The sequence below is a fragment of the Aythya marila genome (genome assembly GCF_965140915.1).
Source record: "Aythya marila genome assembly, chromosome: 7".
Taxonomy (NCBI): domain Eukaryota; kingdom Metazoa; phylum Chordata; class Aves; order Anseriformes; family Anatidae; genus Aythya; species Aythya marila.
In genome coordinates this window covers 11,748,302-11,766,726 of record NC_139048.1, presented here as the reverse complement: position 1 = coordinate 11,766,726, position 18,425 = coordinate 11,748,302, and the positions used below count along the sequence as shown (strand labels likewise).

General features: G+C 38.9%; 1 pseudogene across 1 annotated transcript; it reads right to left on the bottom strand.

Annotated features, from left to right (window-relative positions):
- Nucleotides 1-4,453: 4,453 nt before the first annotated feature.
- On the bottom strand, nucleotides 4,454-5,900 carry LOC309880112 (lysosomal protective protein-like; annotated as a pseudogene). The gene has a single exon. The product of its transcript is annotated as a lysosomal protective protein-like (transcript).
- Between the last annotated feature and the right edge of the window lie 12,525 nt (nucleotides 5,901-18,425).

Genomic DNA, 18,425 nt, shown 5'->3' with positions numbered 1-18,425 from the left:
TGGGGTTGTTAGAATTCTAAATAGTGCATTTCATGATCATTTATAATGCAACAGCCTTAATGAACAGTGCCAAATCAGTCTTAGTATTCTTGGATCACCCATTGCTCAGTTCCTCTCTATTTCCCTCAGCTTTATGGAAAGAATATCAATAAATTATTTTACACTTAGAAAACTTTTTATCCAGAACTACCCAAAAAGATTAGCAACCTTCTCCCCAGTCTTCAAGTACTCAGCTTAGAAAATGAAACTTCAGCCATTACAGGAATGGAACCAGCTTCTGGTGTCAAGTTTGTCCATATTTATTTTAGACTGTAGATATTACAGCAGAGTAGACTAGTCTGTAAGAAACCTGGGTCTGTGTCATAAACAGAACTGCAGAACAGAATTTGATCAGACATTTTGCATAAATCCTTATTCTTGAAAAAAATTGACATGAGGTTTTTGATGACATGAATCAAAAAATCCTTTTTGAAAGGCTTCTCTAAAAGGTAATAGGCTCAAAAGCAGTGCTTCTAATAGCAGTCTTTGGACATTGACTCAGTATGGATCTGTAGGCTAAACTATCCAAGGCTCAACAGGAGCACTTATTTCTATAACTAGGGACTCCATCCTAGTCCCCTATCTAGGTCTGTGATAAAGGTTACATCATTTTCAGCATATTTGATGTGAGCTTGCTTTTCACTACAGTTAAAGCAATTGAAACCACTGTACTGAGTTCTGCTTAAAAGGAACACTGGCTGAGAAAAATGAAAGGCTAAAAGATATTGATGAACAGCTTTGGATGGCACAGTCCTTAATAAAAGTGAGTCACACCTTGGCAGCTTTCAGGGAATGACCCTAGAAATAATTAAGAAATTAAACTTACTGGAAAGGGATGTGGTGCACAATCATTTTTATTTTTCTTCATTCAAATTCAAGTTTCTTTGTCAACAGCAATGAAAAAAAAAAAAAACCACCACCCACCCAGCCAACCAAACAACAACAACAAAAAATAGGAAATAAAAAATAGGAAATAAATGACATTGTTCTCCCTTATGCTGAGTCTGTTTTGTCTGTGATCATAGAATCATAGAATTATTAAGGTTAGCAAAGACCTCCAAGATCATCTGGTCCAACCATCCCCTTACCACCAATATCACCCACTAAACCATGTCCCTGAGCACTAAGTCCAACCTTCCCTCAAAAAACCCCAGGGATGGCGACTCCACCACCTCCCTGGGCAACCCATTTTAATGCCTAAATACTCTTTCTGAGAAGAAATATTGCCTAATTTTCAACATGAACCTCCCCTGGCACAACTTGGGCCCCAAACTGATCACAGTACACGAGGTGTGGCCTCATCAGAGATGAGTATGGGGTGATGATGATGGTGATGATAATTGATGAGTGACCTCCCTCTCCTTATTTCAGCCCATGAGCTTTTTCTCATCTTCTTTAATCCCCCAGTTCTTTTGAGGAGGGGGAGTAAGACAGTGAAATGATGGTGCTTAGCTACCCATTGCTGTGAATCCTTCACAATATGCAGGAGAAGAAATGCTGAGAATTATCTGTGTCTAAACTGTATAAAACCTCAGCAGAGTAATGACATTCCACTGCTTGTTGGTTTATTGTTGAAGACTATAAAAGACAAGCAAGCATAGACATAAAGCATATGATATTGATATTTGGCTTGTGGTAGTAACAGAGGAGATGAAAATGGAGGTCAGCTCAGAACATTGTTTCATGCTACCTTATTTATATCCTATCTGTTTGCAATATATAGCTTGGTGAAATTCAGCTAACCTCCATCTGCTTATCTTAAAAACAGAAGTTCCAAAAATATCAATGAGTATGAGATATACAAATCATCATTACTGTTATACATCTGGCAATCCTAAAAATGGAAACATTAAAAAAAGTGCACAGAAATCATTTACAGCTTAATAGAAGTAGGTGTAGGGGAAAAGTTCAAAAGTTCTTAATAAATGAGATCTAAAGGCTTTTTTTTTTTTTTTTTTTTTTTTTTCAGACTGAAGGGGTTCATAGGAAGTTTAAATAGGTGCCCCTTGATACATGTGTAAACAATCATAGAGGAAGGATTCACAGCTTCCCATAACATAGAAAGGACCTTCATAAACATGTGAGTTAAAACAGATACTGTAATATTGGTTAACATAATAGAGTAGTAAAACTGTTTAAAAATAAACAGTAGCAGACAACCAGGAGCAGTTAACATTTCACAAGTGATGGAAAAAATAAAAGTTTGTCTGCAAATCTCTGCAGATCACACAACAGCCTCCAGAGCTGTCACCCCTTCCATTCATCCTGGCATCACAGCCTTTTCAGTTTTTCATATTAATTTTTATATTCTCATTAAATATTTCTTCCTTAGTGTTATAGTCTCATATATAAATACAGACTTTTATTAGTATTTTCTGATTCCATTAAACATGGGATATTTTCTGCTCTTTAATCTTGTCAGACATAGACATTTAGAAGTCAAGTAAGTGGCAGAAAATGGTTGGAGCCAAATTTTGGCCATGGGTGTAGCAATGACTTCTGGAATAAAGAATGAGATTCCAAAGCATTAGTAGTGCACCTGGAAGAAAACATCTATATCCCTCTTTGCACCCCTCCACACCCTTTAGAGAGGCAAGCACAACAGTGAAATTATGTAAGGAGTAAATCCATCATTCCTCATGAACCACTCTGGAAACAATACTAATTCAGTTGAATGAGGCAGAAAAGTCCTGGGAGGTAACTGAGCTAAGGTAGCTGTATGAAAATTTGAGCATGAAATACAGTGGCATAAAGAACTGCAAAGAGTAATTACTGGAAGGGGAACTCAATTAGCTGGAACAAACAACTGATTGTGCAATTAAGGAAAACCCTGTAAATCATTACAAACCTCTTGTCATACATCTTTTCTCCACAGTTCTGCTGTAGTGGCCCTGCTCTATCAGCTAAAGAGTTAGGGCTAAGCTGCAATCATGTTTTCATTGCTGTATTATGAACCACTAATGATGATGGCTTGTATACTTTTCCTAATTACCTTGAACAATACACTTCTCTATCCCTCCATTTTACAAAGGTTTTGTTGTGTGAGAAAGTGCAGGAAATCATGCAGAATGATACTTCTGTCCATATGCTGCATTCAGGTTTACATGTTTGCATTTGTACCTTTCATACAAAAGACCAGTTAGAGGAAGAGAAGCACAAAGTTCCTTTTTTATCAGATCATCTAACTAGAACGTGGCAAATGGTTATATTTTGAGTTTCAAATCCACTCAGACGTCATTGGGTGGAAAACCAGATATGCACATCATTGATTACAAGGTTTGTTTCTATTTAGAAGCGATAGGAAAGAACAAAAAAATCTCCTTTCAGTGTTATTCAAAAAGAAAATAATAGAGAAAAAAGAGATCAGTAGAACAAAGCAGAGTAGTGAGAATGTGTAAGAAGAAGAGAACATACAAACTAAGTTGGCAGGACTGTCTAGAGATAAGATTGCTTGAAACTTTACCTTTATGAGTTTGCTTGTAATTGTTTTGCTAACCCTTTGTGATGAAATTTTTGTGCTGGGCTGTTCCTCTGGCTGAGGATATTGTTTTTGTTTGTTTTTTTTTTAGTCTCTAAAATTTCAGCAAAACTGATTACACTGTTTATGAGACTTAGGTAAGAGAGGGAAATAAAGTGTTTGTACTGCATTTTTTTCATAGCCTTTCAAAGTACCTGAAAAGAAGTGTTCATTTAAAATAAAATCCTGCCATTGTTTCTCTGTGCATTTCATTTCCCTCCCCCCCCCTCTTTTTTTTTTTTCCTTTCCATTGTTATACTTCATGAGAACTTGGTGGTGTTAGTTTTTTTTTTTTTTTTTGGTTTGTTTTTCCTTCCAACCTTTATATACCAAGAGAGCTTTATTACAAAGGCAGCACCTATCTACTCAGGAACAGAACACCCTCGTTGAGGTTGGGCCATCACTGTGATCTGGAAAAAGAAATCCTTTTTCCCAACTTCCTTTCTGCCATATTGAGACGGCAGAAAGGAGCAACTTATTGAGCAACTAAAAGTGCAACCACTGATATGTCCTCAAGCACTGATTGGTACTAGTGAGAAATGCCATAGTGATTGTGCTGAAGAAATGCAATTTTTTTCACCCACTGAAAAGTAGAGACAGCTGCTTCTCACACTGCCCCTTGCTAAATCATTGTAAACCATGCTGGCAGAAATCTCTAAGGGATATTTGCTTTCAGTGGCACATTGGTCCTTGGCCTGGGTTTAGAGAACTTGCTAATGAGGCTGATGGCTAGTGACAATTCTGGCGACAGTGCTTATGGTAGAAACATCTGTCTGGGTTCTCTGAACTGGATGCAGACCCACCAAGTGGACTGCACAAATGGCTTTGTATTTCAGAGACTGCAGGATCATTTATCTTCATTAATCCACTGTTCCTAAAACTAATAATTAATGGCAACTAGTCTGGAAATGGCTGTGCAGGAAAGGAAGTACTGAAGGAATAAACAGTTTTTGTACAGAGAGCATTTTTCATCATTTCTATCCAGTATTCATTCTTAATGAAATGGTTGAACATGGTGAAGGCAGCGAGGAGCTGGTCGGTGGGCACCATGTGGCTGGCTCCCTTGATGGTGAGAAAGGTAATGTTGATGAATTCTTTCACAAAGCCCCCAGTCTGGTTCTCGCCTCCTTCGGTGTAGAGCCAGGGCCAGCAAGACACCTGCACCTTCTGGCACAGGGAGTCCACAAACCACTCATCCCCAAGGAAGTTGCAGACCATGTCGACATCCCCATTGCACACCAGGATCCAGTATTTCATGGCTCCGAGCAGCTTCAGGTACTGGTCATTCATCTGCATGTACAGGCACTTGTAGCTGCAGTTCACCTTGAAGCTGCACTCCTGCCACTCCAGGGCATCAGGGAACATGTGAAAACCCTTCCTCACCTCCAGGGAATTCAAATACATGGTAGGGACTGTGGAGTTGGTGCACGGCAGGTCCATCCAGACCTTCTTCCAGGCTACAGGCATCCAGAATAGGTTCTGTGTCCAAAAGAACCCCATTGGCATATGGATGAAGGAGTTTCCCATGTTGTGTGTGATGAGATAGTCACCCTCACACCTCATGCTTCCAGGGACACTGCCAGCACATGGGGCGTAGAGATTGTAGATGTTGAGGCCAGATTCCTCTACAATCTGAATCATCTCCTCCATCTTGAGTGTGCCATTAAGGTTGGGGTTGTCATGGAAGTTCCACTTCCCCTGGGAGAAGGTCTATAAGTCCTTCCACAGCTGGGCCCCCAGCAGGCCGTGGTAATAGGCAAAGTAAATTAGTGAGTTGTTGTTGATCTCCTAGGAGGAGAGGCTGTTTCCCACAGTGATTCAGGTTGAGTCTGGCGTGCTGCATCACCCACTTTGCCAGTGTGGGGATATAAACTCCCCCATAGCTCTCCCCTGTGAGGAAGAAGTCATTCTTGGAGTATTCAGGGAAGAGCTGAAGGACTCCTTCAGCAACAAGTAGTTGTTGTGAGCAACCTCTGTGTCATCCGTGGCATTCTTCTTGTCCTTGGAGTACAAGAAGCCAAGGCCAGTGGGGGACTCCAAGTTGAGCGTGCTGGCAATCTTGTTCCAGGTGCAGCCATTGTACTTCAGGCCGACCACATCAGGCTGGACCAGGAAGGGGCGGGCCATGCTTTTTCAGGAAGCCCTCCATGGGGCTGCAGCCAGGGCCGCTGTTCAGCTATAGTACCAGGGGGTTGCTCTGGGGGTTGCTCTGTGCCTCCACAAACCAGCAGTGCAGGCACAGTGCCACCACTCTGCAGTGGTGCAAGGCTGGCAGGACGCTCATTTCATGGCTGGATGGTGTGGCCTGGCCCAGCGTCAACAGCACACCCACAGCAGCGTTCATTTTTGTTCATACAAGTTCATACTTGTTCATTTTTACTGGGAGCTCCCTGTGTCCACTACCACTAATTATGTTACAATACTTCATAGCCCTTTTGTACAAGTAACTTGTTTCCAAGCAAAGGAAAGCCTCTGAGCCTCTGGCATCTTTTTTTATAGTGGCACAAAAATGGCCTCTTCTCATGGGTGAGAAGTTTTAACCTGAAAGTAAGAAGATCCCCATATCAGCAAAACAGCAAGGTATTGGACAATCTCCCAGCTGGACTAGTGAAGAGAAAGACCTGCTCATTTAGAATAATTTTGACAGGTTTATAATGAGCTTGTACAAGGAGGCAACTTTAGGTCACAGAAGACTGGACTTGAGCCAAAAGCGTTCTTCTAGACCTCAGTCTTAAACGTGGTAAAGGCTGTTTTCGTGACATTTAGGGAGATGTGAATACTTTGTTTTTAAGATAAACAGCACCTAGAACTTACTGAGAAAAAGTATAAGTATGTAACAGCAGAAGAAGCACAAATAAAAATTGTAGAAGCAAAGAAAAGACATTTTCGGTCATTCAGAGGCCTCTGTTTTCTATGTTTCTGAGGGTAACATGTTGATCAATGATTTACAGGCCATCAGTGGTCTGCAAAATGCTAAATGGCTTGCAACTGTTCAATGAATCTGTGACACCTTCTTATAGCTAAAAATTAGCAGTATGTATTGCATAGCAGACTATGAGAAATATAGAGGGTTGTCAAGGGTCTGTGGTCCCAATGGCTCATAACTCAATTAAACTACTTTCATGAATATGATCATTTTAATTTTATACTTAGGATGAACAATGGGATATGTAAAGGACACACAGGAACAAGTGGCAAAATTAAAATAAAATAAAATAAAGATAAAATAAAATAAAATAAAATAAAATAAAATAAAATAAAATAAAATAAAATAAAATAAAATAAAATAAAATAAAATAAACAACAACAACAAACAGATTCTCCAGACTGCAGTTTTTGGTAATGTATGGGAAGGCATGGCAGACACAGCTGCCACATTTTTGGAGGATAGACTTGCCTAGGTATCCTCCATGGGCCATTCTGTTGATCACCATTTTTTAATTTTACTCTTTAGAAGCAGTTACAAGGAGTTTCAGGGTGGTGTGGACAGAGAAGGAAACAGATTTCTTTGCTGGATAAGTTCAGACATTCACTGTACATGCATGATGCTTGAACAGTAAGGTATGTGCATGGTGGTTCCCTGCCCCAGGAGGTGGTCACTCTGCAGTGCCAGAGCTATGTATGATCACCCTCAGCTGTGCTCATCTCAAGCTCCTGCCACTTGGGAACATTCCCCACTGCAGGGAGAGGGAAGCTGGATTATTGCCTCCTAAGGTGAGCATAGTCACTAGTTTTGCAACACTACATGGATAAAGCTGATGGGCAGCTCTGGTATGATCATCCTCACATCTTCATGCACAGTAAGTGCAACTAGTGGGATTCACTTTGGTCATTTGATACCTGATATGTAGAAAACAGCAAAAGTATTCAAAACTGCCACCTCCCATATCAAAGAAATGGTGTCCAATTTTCAGCCATCTGAACCTCCATGATGTAAAGCCATTAGAAGACCTTAGGGCACAGATTAGTTTTATTATGTATGTGTTAACTACCAGTCATTGTGAAGATCCAATTAAAGCCCCCGGGCACAACCACAGCACTAATAATTGTTTTGCTTTACTGCAAGGTTGCATTTAATTTCCAGATGAAGATCTGGCACAGATCTGCTAAATTCAGTCTGTTACTGATTTGCTGGTGAGCACTAAACATCAGAATCTGGTCATTGGTCCTCTGCTTCTTAGGAGCAAAATGCTGAAATAGTAAGAAGCAGGAAACCTGCGTGAATGCTTTCTGTTCCAGGAGGCTATGAAACAGATGGCATGGTTATAGCATCATTTTCCTCTGCAATAAAGGTTTTGCTTTAATTCTGTAAGTACAGCTCATCTATCTCATACAAGGGGATCCTGGAGGCTTTGTCAGTTTTCTGTGTCTGTTTAGGGACAAGACAGAAAAGTTGTTTTCTTGCCATGGAAAATAAATGTGCTGCTGAACAGCAAAACAAGAAAGAAAAAAGAAAAAAAAAAAAAAGAGAGACATATTATAACCAAGGAAACAATGATTTTTCATGCAGGAGAGGAAGCAAAGCATAAAACAGGTTGTATGGTGAAGCAGGGCAGGCAGAGCCCCATCTTGTGGCAGAAAGTCTGATTCGTGTTCCTCTGGCTGTGTATGAGTCACCATGTCCCAGTGACAATGTTTTGGGACACTGCTCTGTGCAGCTGGCCTTTAAATATTTAAATGTACTGGATTACAAGAAAGATGCCTGCTCTTTGCCAAGCAGCTGCTTATAAACGGCTTTCTAAATTGCAAGTCTAGACTGCACTAGCATAATCCAGAAGAGAAGAGGAGGAATTGTGTAATTAACTTTTTCCCTTTATCACACACGAAAAAGAAACCCTTTGTGCTAGCAATGCAGGGGTAGTTCCAAGTTTAGAAAGGAACTAAAGTGACTCTGAGACTTTTGGTGTTTGTGCAATCCACGAGTATGCTGTAGTCTGGAGGAGGAATCCAGCTCTGTGCTGGCTGCTGGTAGCTTTCTTGCTGAGGAGAATTTCACCAGTTCTTCCTTGCATCCACTCTGGATGTCAAAGTAACCATTTCTCCAGGTAATTTCATATTTCCAAACAGTCACCCTACTCAGCTGACTGCAGGTAGAGAGAAGACCATCAGTCAGTGAACAGGAATTGTTATTTCAGGATCTTCATGGTCCCAGAGCTGTAGAAAGCTCTTTTTTTTTTTTTTTTTTTTTCTGTGCCCAGGGCACCTCTGTGAGGATTTTTCAATGTAAATACATCCCGAGCCATCTCCTCCTCATGTTGAGGAGGACAGGAGCACAGGAGCAGAGAACCTGTAACTAAGAGAGTATCTGTCATATCTGTGGAACTGTGCAAAAGAGATTAGAGATATTCACCTTTTTTTTTTTTTTTTTTTCCTTTTTTTTTTCCTAACAAAGATCCAGCTCTTTAAGAGGTTTTGGCACATTGCATCATTCAAACAGGAGATGAACCCCGAAATTAGAATTAGGTTCCTAAATCAAGTTCTGAAGTTTAGTGACTGGGGACTTCCCAAACATAAAGATGGATTTGTCTGAGTATAGCATATCTGTGAAAAAGTCTGCTTTGGGTGTCCAGAAAAGACTGGAAATCACTACAAAGGTCTCTCTTGAGCCTTCTATTGCTTTCTCATCTCAGTTAATGAGCATTTATACATGGAGAACACATCCTTTCATGTGATTTGGTTATTTTTGCATCTAACTATGAAGTAAAATGAATACAGAAAAGTTGCAGACTTTTTTCTGTGTACTCACAAGGTTACTTGAAAGTGGGCACTTTCATTATGAAATTGGACCCAAACTTATAGATTTTCTGAGTTCATCTGGGTGTCCTTTCTTGAGAAGAACTTCTGTGAAAACAGAGCAATGAAATATGTTGCCAATTTATATTTCTAGCTGATATGTGATTCTGTGGTGGCTCAATTCTGCTTTGCTATCAGAGCGGATAGCAAAAGGCTAATTTGAAAGCTTCACCTTCCATGAAGACCTTCACTCACTGTGACTATGGCCGTAGGTTGCTGCTTACAGCCTCTGCCATGTGGCTTCTTCATGTTCTTACATGTTCTCTTTAAGCTGGCATCACTGAGTTGAATGGCAATTTATTGGTGAATTGGTAAATGGGATTATGGACCTGCCATGGAAAAAAGTATAATACTCTTATATTAGGACTTCTATTCTTAATAAAATAGTCTCAAATACTTTATGCAGAAATGTTCTGTGATGAAGACAGTAGCCATTGTACCCTATACACATCAGATGGGTATGTATCAACCCTATTACTATTTTTTTTTTTCTTCTTAGATGTCTCTAAAGGATGTCAGGTTCAGCTATACTACATACGTTACAAGCAAGACTTGAGGTAAAGCATCTGGCCTAAGGAACTTCAGTGAGTGCAAGAGCAAATAAAAACAAGATGAAATTCATGAGCAGAACAAGGGAAAGAATCCAGATATTTTAGCTAGTAGTGTTATGCTTCATACACTGGGCCACACTCACTTTGCTTTCCTCTGAACTATTCTTTTTCTGCCCTATTGATTTTTTTGTTTTCCCCCATCTGCAAAAGATGGTGGACCCATAAAAGAAATTACTAGAAAAAAAAAAAAAAAAAGTCAAAAGGAAAAGGCTGTAATTTATGATGGAACAAGTTGATAAAAATACTGTAAGGCATACACTGGAAGACCATGCAGCACTGCAGAATCTTTTGATTTACAGCATGATTGCTACAGTGGAGAGAGGTAGGGTTTGAGCATGCCAGAACTTTATTTACTACACAAAGTATGCTGGCACCTTTTCTTTGATTCTAGAGAAGTGTGAACATCTGTCCTAGTAACTTCAGGGTACACAGATATGGTTTCACTGCTGGAAAATACAAGCACATTGTCAACAGGGAGAGCAGACAATGGACGTTTCCTTGCTTGTGGAAGAATATGGCAATGTTTTTATTTTTATTCAGTATTTTTCAGTTTTCTATTTCCTATTAACAGACTCTTAAAAAATGCTTCACAAAGGATTATTTTCAAAAGGTCAGAAAGTGGTATTAGTCAAGGTTCTTTTACTGAGCATCCTTTGAAGACTATTTTTCTACCGTAAACAAAAATTTTAGAGATCCCTAATTGGCAATTAAATAGCTCTTGTGGACATCACTATTTTATTTTATTTTTAAAAGACATTTTGTACAAAAACATGATATGGGCAAAAAGTTGCAACTTGTTTTTGCTGATGCTTTGGATAAATTTGTTCTTAGTGTATTTCAAATATGTTATTTGCAAATCTCTTTACCCAGTACTCCATTCTGACTGCAGCTAAATAATATTCTTTACTGAATAAATTCATTATATTTCTCCCCAGCTATTCATCATATATGTTGAGTTCTGATATTCAGTTTTTGGTTTGTATTTTGTTCCATTGTGCAATGAATTTACTTAAGAGTTTTAGTCAAGCAAAGGTCTTGCAATTTATGGGGACCAAGTCTTTCACTGGAGGAACATATTAGACCACTGTAAACTCTGATCCCCAAGGCAGAGCTGGGAATAATCTCCAATGGATGTCCATAACCAAATCTAAAAAATGATAGGTTTCACTTTTTATAATAAACTTCAGTCAAACAGAAAACTTAAGAAAGCAGAACTTCTCTGCCTCTCCAGGTCTCACTTTCTCCTGAGCCCCTTAGCCTTCTATGCACATCCTGTAATCTAGAGGTAATATTTTTTCTTATTTCTCAGTCCTTCCCCATGTCTTTTCAAAAATTATTTCTTGTCTTTTGTCTATGCCCCTCTGCTCCTGTCTGTCTTCATTCCTAACCATGTGACTAAACGCTTTTAATTTATTCACCAGGGATCAGTTTAACATTGCTCCTTTCTGTAATTCACACTGTATCTTGCCTACTGTTGAATGTTGTTTAATTCTGTAAAGCTTTCCATGTAACAAGCTGCTATGCACTATGTCATCTTGTATTGGCATCTTGAATCTTTAATAAAGTTGTTCTCAAATAATGTTTCAATAAACGAAATGTACCTGCTGAGATGAGATTCTGCATATTAAGATGATGAGCAATGGCATTTAATGGGATAGAAGATACAGACAAAAGGAGGGATAGGGTATCTTGGAGAAAAAAGTAAGAACTCCTCCCAATATATTTCTGCATTCAGACATTACAGTGTTTTTTTTTTTTTTTTTTTTTTTTTTTTTCTTCTGAGATTTCTCCCACAGAATTGTCAAATTTAATTATTTAGAACACATATCCAATAATGCACTAAGACTAATTCCCTGGGAAACTGTCAAACATGTGAAAAGGAGTGGTGAGAAAAGCCCTGGAGGGATTTTGTTTAGCATGACTGCAATTCAGAAAAAAGATGTGTGCACCCATTCTAAGGGCTTGCATATAAGCATATACATGTAGACATGCACACGTTTATATATGCATATATACTTACTTGCGTATTAAACAGAAACAGAGTTCTTAGGAAGAAATGAAAAATGTGGATAACAACTGTCTATTTTTAGGCAGAAAATTAGAATATTTCATTTCTAACTCTATAAGTTGATACAGACAGCTGATGAGAAGATTACTATTGACTTATCTAAAATGAAAGAGGATGGGTTTATTTTCCGTGACGATTCATTATGCTATAGAAAATCAGATCCCTAGTTGTGCGCAAGTACTCAGATACAAATAAAAATCAATACGAAATAGTTATATTCACCTTCTTATGAATCTGAGCCTGAACACCTGATCCAAGACCCATTTGTTGGTCTCAACAGGACTGGGAACAGGACCTGTCCAGAAGATGCTCTGAACAGATTTGAGGTCAAGGTCTGCTGCTCACTGGAGGGAAGGTAATGTGCTAAAGCATTAGTGCACTCAGCTCCCTGGCAGCTTCCCGATGTCCCCCAGGACACTCAGAGCTTCAGAGCTGTGAATGAGCATCTGAAACATTTGAGCAAGGGAATCAGGCAGAGTTAACTAGCTAGAGAAGGACAAAGTCTGGACTGGAAATAACTGAAAAGAAATAGGAATGTGGTTGCAGTACAGGTAACATAAATCAACCTAAGAGTAGCCACAGGATGGATAAAGGAAGAATTTGTAACTACGAGACCAAATTAGCAACTCTAGTCTGGATACTTCTACTGACCCTTGGTTCCTTGTTCATGGATTAGCCCTGATTCACCTCAGAAAGATGTGGGAGGGACACCACAGTAGAACTGTTCTGAAGGAGCTCTTGATATATAAAAAAAAAAAAAAAAAAAAAAAAAAAAAAAAAAAAAAAAAAAACCACAGTGAGGGGAGTTTCCTAAAAGTCAGTGAGGGACAAACACTCATCTGAATGACCTCAAGGAAACTAGAAGGATGGAGAAAGGAACCAAGGAATTTTCTAATTTCTATTCTGCTTTCAGAGGGCACAAAAAAAGTATTTGGTGAAGGGGGGCTTTCAAAGAGCAGAACCCAAAAAAAAACATCTATGAGCCTTTTCTCTGGCTTGCCCCCTCCTCTAATACTGATGAGATTTTCATCCACATGGAGCTATCAAGATGGATGGAGAAAGGTAGGGCAAAGGTAGACATAAATTTAATGTCTAAGTGCACTCTGAGATTTTTAAGTCCACAAGACATTGTGAAGCTTATTCATTAACTGGCATGCTTAATTAGCCCCTGGCTCCCCCCCCCCCCCTTTTTTTTTTCTTTTTAAACTTTGGATTGTCAGACACAGACCACATTATTTATTAATTATTATTATTATTTATTTTGGTCAATTACTTTTGGGGCTGCTTAGACATGCTTTGTGCATGTGTGTGCATGTGCACAAGATCACTTGATGTGTCTGGATGCCCTGCATGTTCTATGCCACACACTCACAGAGCCTGTCTTAAGGAAGAATAAAGCTTGGACAATCAACACAGATAGTAATAGCTTCTGCTAATGGTGGTGATTTGGAGAACAACCAGGAACTAAATCAGGCACATTTAATTTTTTGTCATTATAAAATATTGTGTCTGGTCACCTGCTTTACCCAGGAGTAACCTGAAAACTAGAACTGGGGAGAAGCGATTAATATTATGCTTCTCAGGTGTTGAATAAGTCTCTCCGGGGAACAACAATTTCTAATATTCAGAATAAAATTAGAGCTTGTGAGAGCTCTGCCACCCAGTATTAAAACACTTTCACTCCCTAAATATTCCTTGATTTTACCATTTCTGTGAGTAGCTGAGAATGGATGGTAATTCCCCTGAAAAGAAACCTTAATAGAATATTTAAAATTGCAATGCACCCTTTCTGCTCCAGTTTTGAACTTGAGAGTAGCTCAATATTGCAAGATTGCTTCTGGGATGATACATACGTGGCTCCTACTGAATCACTGCTGATCCTGTAATGCATCATCTGCTGTCATTCCAGACCTGCTCCCTCATGCTTACAGTAGTTCTATAGAACCATAGGACCTACTGCCTCAACCTATTGCATCCTAATAGCACCACAGCTCAAAGAGCCAAATCTTGCTGTTACAGCCCCAAGATAAGGCCAGGTTTTCAACCTGGCCACATGTTTGACCACGTGGTCTCAGACTAGTCAGAGAAACCTGCCAGCAGGTTTCAAAGGAAGAAAATACATTTCTTTTCTGTCTTGAGGCATGAACAGGGAGCTCCTGAGATATCACAGAAGGGGAAAAAAATATATGGTCCACCCTGATATGAAACAATTCCTGAAGGGGTTACTATGGACAGGGCTACTGTTGACCTGGGCAATATGATAGATTGCACCAAACTACTCATATCATCCCATGGAAGATGCACAGACATTTCCTCTTACGCATAATTTTCAAATCATTCATCTAAACATGGAATATACTGCAGGGCAAGGGCTGAGGTCTTGCTAATTTTCCTAAGCTGTTTTTGCTTAGCAAAACAAAAGCTGGCAAAATTTAAATATGTTGTTTGCTTGACATAAGCTAATTACTCTGAGGGTCTGATGATATATCGAAGCTATCCTCTTAGTTTGACAGACTGTAATGAATATCTGTTGGTTTACAAAAAGAAAATGAAGACGTGATGTTTTTGCTCATAAAGTGTAGGCTGTTTTTTTTATAATTACAGAGACCTGTGGAGCCAGGTTGTAGTAGCCATAAGACCAAGTAACACAAGTGCTGAGGTAAGCATGACAAAAGTGCTCTGGGTAACCAGTAAGAGTTATATCCTAATGTGATAGCCTGCATGATTAAGAGATGTTTAGAAAGTGAATATGTAAAAGAGCCACAATAAAGTATGAAAGGCAAGTCTGAGGGGGTGGCTTTATGGCATTTTCCACAGGACAATATTTCTAGGTGTCACTGCACCCCGCATCTGGCAGGTCATGTTTAGATAAACAAGGCACAGAACTGCTTTGATGTTGGCAATATGCAGGAATTTTAACTCTGCTTCTTGACTTCTGCTTCAGCAAGTCTGTGACTTTCTCTAATAATCTTTGCATGACTGATCAGAAGCAAACATTACAGAGATAAGGGGTGGCAGCTGTGGTGCTTAATTTCAGCATTATCTGACATTTGTCACCCACATCTCCCATACCATGAGCTATTGATACACCAGAGGATTCTTCTCTGTCAATGACTGCGTGTTGCCAAAGCATGCTTGCATGGGGTTCAAATCTCCCTTTCAGTTCCACTGTTAGGAGCGAGACATTTAACTCTCTGTCTTAAGTGATACTGTCATTAAGAGAACAATTAACAGAAGCAATCCTGTCCTTTGCTGTGCAGTGAAAAGTGTTTTCACCCAGATAGCCTTTCTAAGGGGAGAGGCACAGAAGAGGGAAGAAGGACAGGATTCCCTATGGAGCTAAAAACGGGCTACAATAAAGCACCATGCCACCTGAGACCATCTGTGAAGTTAAGAAGGGAGTCCCAGACTGGAAGCTACTCTCAGTGAAAGGACAAGCCTGATCCCAAAACCAGCAAAGCACGGTGAGAAGGGGGAGAAATGTGTAACTAGTGATGGCTTAGCCAGGCAGAGCTTGCACCTGCAAGAGATCGTTTATGATTTGGTTGCAGATTCTCTGGCAAAATAAGTGAATTTAAACACTTCTGAAATAGTTGTTCAGGTATCATGAGTTTCAAGGGAGTCTGAAGGCAGTGTAAAATGAGGTGTTGCAAGCTAAAAGCAGCTGTTGCTCTAATTTATACCTCAGGGCCTTTTTGCTGCTCAATGTATGTTGAAATGGAGTAGGCCTAAAGGGAAAGTAAATTCATCTTATTTGTGCCCTCAGTTTAGGCTGTTCTGCCAGAATGCAACAGATATACAGAACATATTTTCCTAGGAATTTCCTTCTGCTGATTCCCTCAAAATATCATTTTTTATTATTGCTTTAGCTATGGTGTATAGTTGACTTTTATTGCCTAGAGTATGTGAACATGCAATGAGACTCATTTGGTCTCCCAACATCTATGTAGAACCAGTTAGTTTTCCAAAAGAGAAATGGATTCCTAAATTCCTCTGAAATGAAATATCTGTGGTTTTTGTTTGTTTGTTTGTTTGTTTGTTTGTTTTCTGATTCCCACCAAAATGGATGGGAACAAAATTCTTTTATAAAGCTCTCTAATGACTTGTAAGAGCTGGGGATAGAGTAGGGAATTGACCTAGGCTTCAAGGACAGCCAGGAACATGTTAAAAAGTGGAAAACATTTTCATCATGTACTAGTGGCTTTATAAGTGCATGAGCCAAGCACATGTGCAACTGGCAAAATTAGACTGTGCTACTTCATTATAGAATCTTTGGTGCAATTAAACATTTACCCTTTATATCCCATCTTTCTTTGAGATTGTATATTGCATTCACATTCTGTGTTGACTATATTTTAACTTGTGATTCAAAGTAGTTCTGCTTATGAATCAGTTACTGCATTATGCTGGGATTATATCGAGGATGCTGGAATACTCCACTCACATTGAAAAATTCAAAGGCTTTATTAATATTTTGCAGTATTTTTGCATATGTCTTGTTACGCATATAACTAGATTCCTGTTTAGCATATGTATCAGTGACATGCAGTGTGAAGGATACAAATTTAGTTATAGAAATACAGCTGTATCCAGTACCTTCCAAAAATAGCTACCTATTCTTTACCTTCTTCAAAAGTAACAATTCTGAAAGCTGTCAATCTGCATGACATTTTCTAAATCTAAGTTGAAAATTGCTAGTAAAGCTAGTCATAGGAAATGTGATAAAACTATAGACCATGGTAATATTTTTGATTCCACTGAAATTGAGGTACTTTGACTTAGTTTAATTTCCTTTTTAAAGAAGAAAGAATAAGATTCTCAGCATGTATATGTCTATTTAGAATTTGTGAAGTTAAACATCTTTTTTCATTTGGAAGTCACAACTTACCCACTATAATTTTTTATTATTATTATTTATTTTTATTTTTTCTTTCCTATAGGGAAACATATAACATCTCAAATAGAAACAAAAGTCAAAGATTTGTATTTTTTTTGGAATGAAATGTATCTGAAGACCCTAAGTAATCCACCTTTGTTCTTCTAGACCATCAGATAGAACTCTTCCTGGAAAATTTAAAAATTTTTAGATGTTCTCCCCCCTGGAATGAAGCCAGTTCCAGTGAGTACAGTTCCAGTCACAATAGTAGCTTTTAGCTCCCTGCTTTTTCTCTTGAATGACTATCTGGCTTTCAAACTTTTTATTTTTGGTAATATAATTTACCTTACTTCACAGATCTTGTTTCAGTAAGCACAGTTAGAATTTCATCCCTTTACTCTCAGGGTTTCTGTGACTTAAAGATCACAATAATACTGCAAGGCATTTCTTGGCCTGATCTAATCAGTTGAAAGTACTTTGCAGAGGCAGAGCCAGTGGACTCAATTGGCCATGAGATTTGACTTCTGTGGGTTAAACCTAATGATTTTGTCTAACTGCCTTCTGACCCCAGCCAGTGTTCCACATCGCACTGCATCCTGCCCATTCACAGCAAGAGGCAGTTTGAATTTTTGTATCTAGCTAATAGTTTTTTTAGAGTTCAGATCATATTCTGATCTGTGTGACTATTTAGAGAAGTTTGAAAGGAAGCAGCATTCTAGCTTTGGGGGACATGCTTCTTACCTCTGTGCTTTTGACTTTTCCTTTTGTTATTTCTTATTTTCCTGACAATAATACTATCAATATCAAGTTAAAGGGAATTCCCTGGCTGAAATTGTCTTTTCACAGACTTCTTATCTGTCTAAACAGTCATCTGCCCAGAGCTCAGATCCTGCCTTAAAGTTTTATAACAGTTGTTTTTATCAGATACTTTAGAGATTTTTTTGGAACATTCTTCCCCTTCTCCATTAAAGAAGACTGATTTTCATGAAAACTCCATAACACTGTTCATACCCCAGAGTCCCTTTGTAGCTGTACAGTTAGCCTGGGATCCACTGCTAAAACAAAAGGTGCTGAAGAGAATAAAGGACTCTTCAATACAGAGGCAGAGCAGCTGAGCTGCTTCACCTTGTGTTTAATGTCAAGTTGCACCCCCTGGTTTTCTCCCTGAGTCTGTACCTTTTCCACTAAAGACATCAGTGCTTATAGCATGGTGCTTATACCTTTCTCTTATGTGATTTTGGACTCTCAAGATCTTCACAGTCCTGGCTAAGTAATGCACACCTTTACCCCCATATATACTAATCAAATGGACTACATCTATTAGTCCATAACAATTTGTTTCTGGTAACAGCCCCTGACACAAAATCTCTTGGATGTGTATATAACCCTGTTTGCAATCCACTCCTTGTTACCTGTCCTTTATCACCTGCACATCAACCATGCTTTTCTTTTGTACTATCTCTCCTCCAGAGAGTAAGACTTCAGAAAAGAAACATGAAACATGACTAAAACATCTCTCAT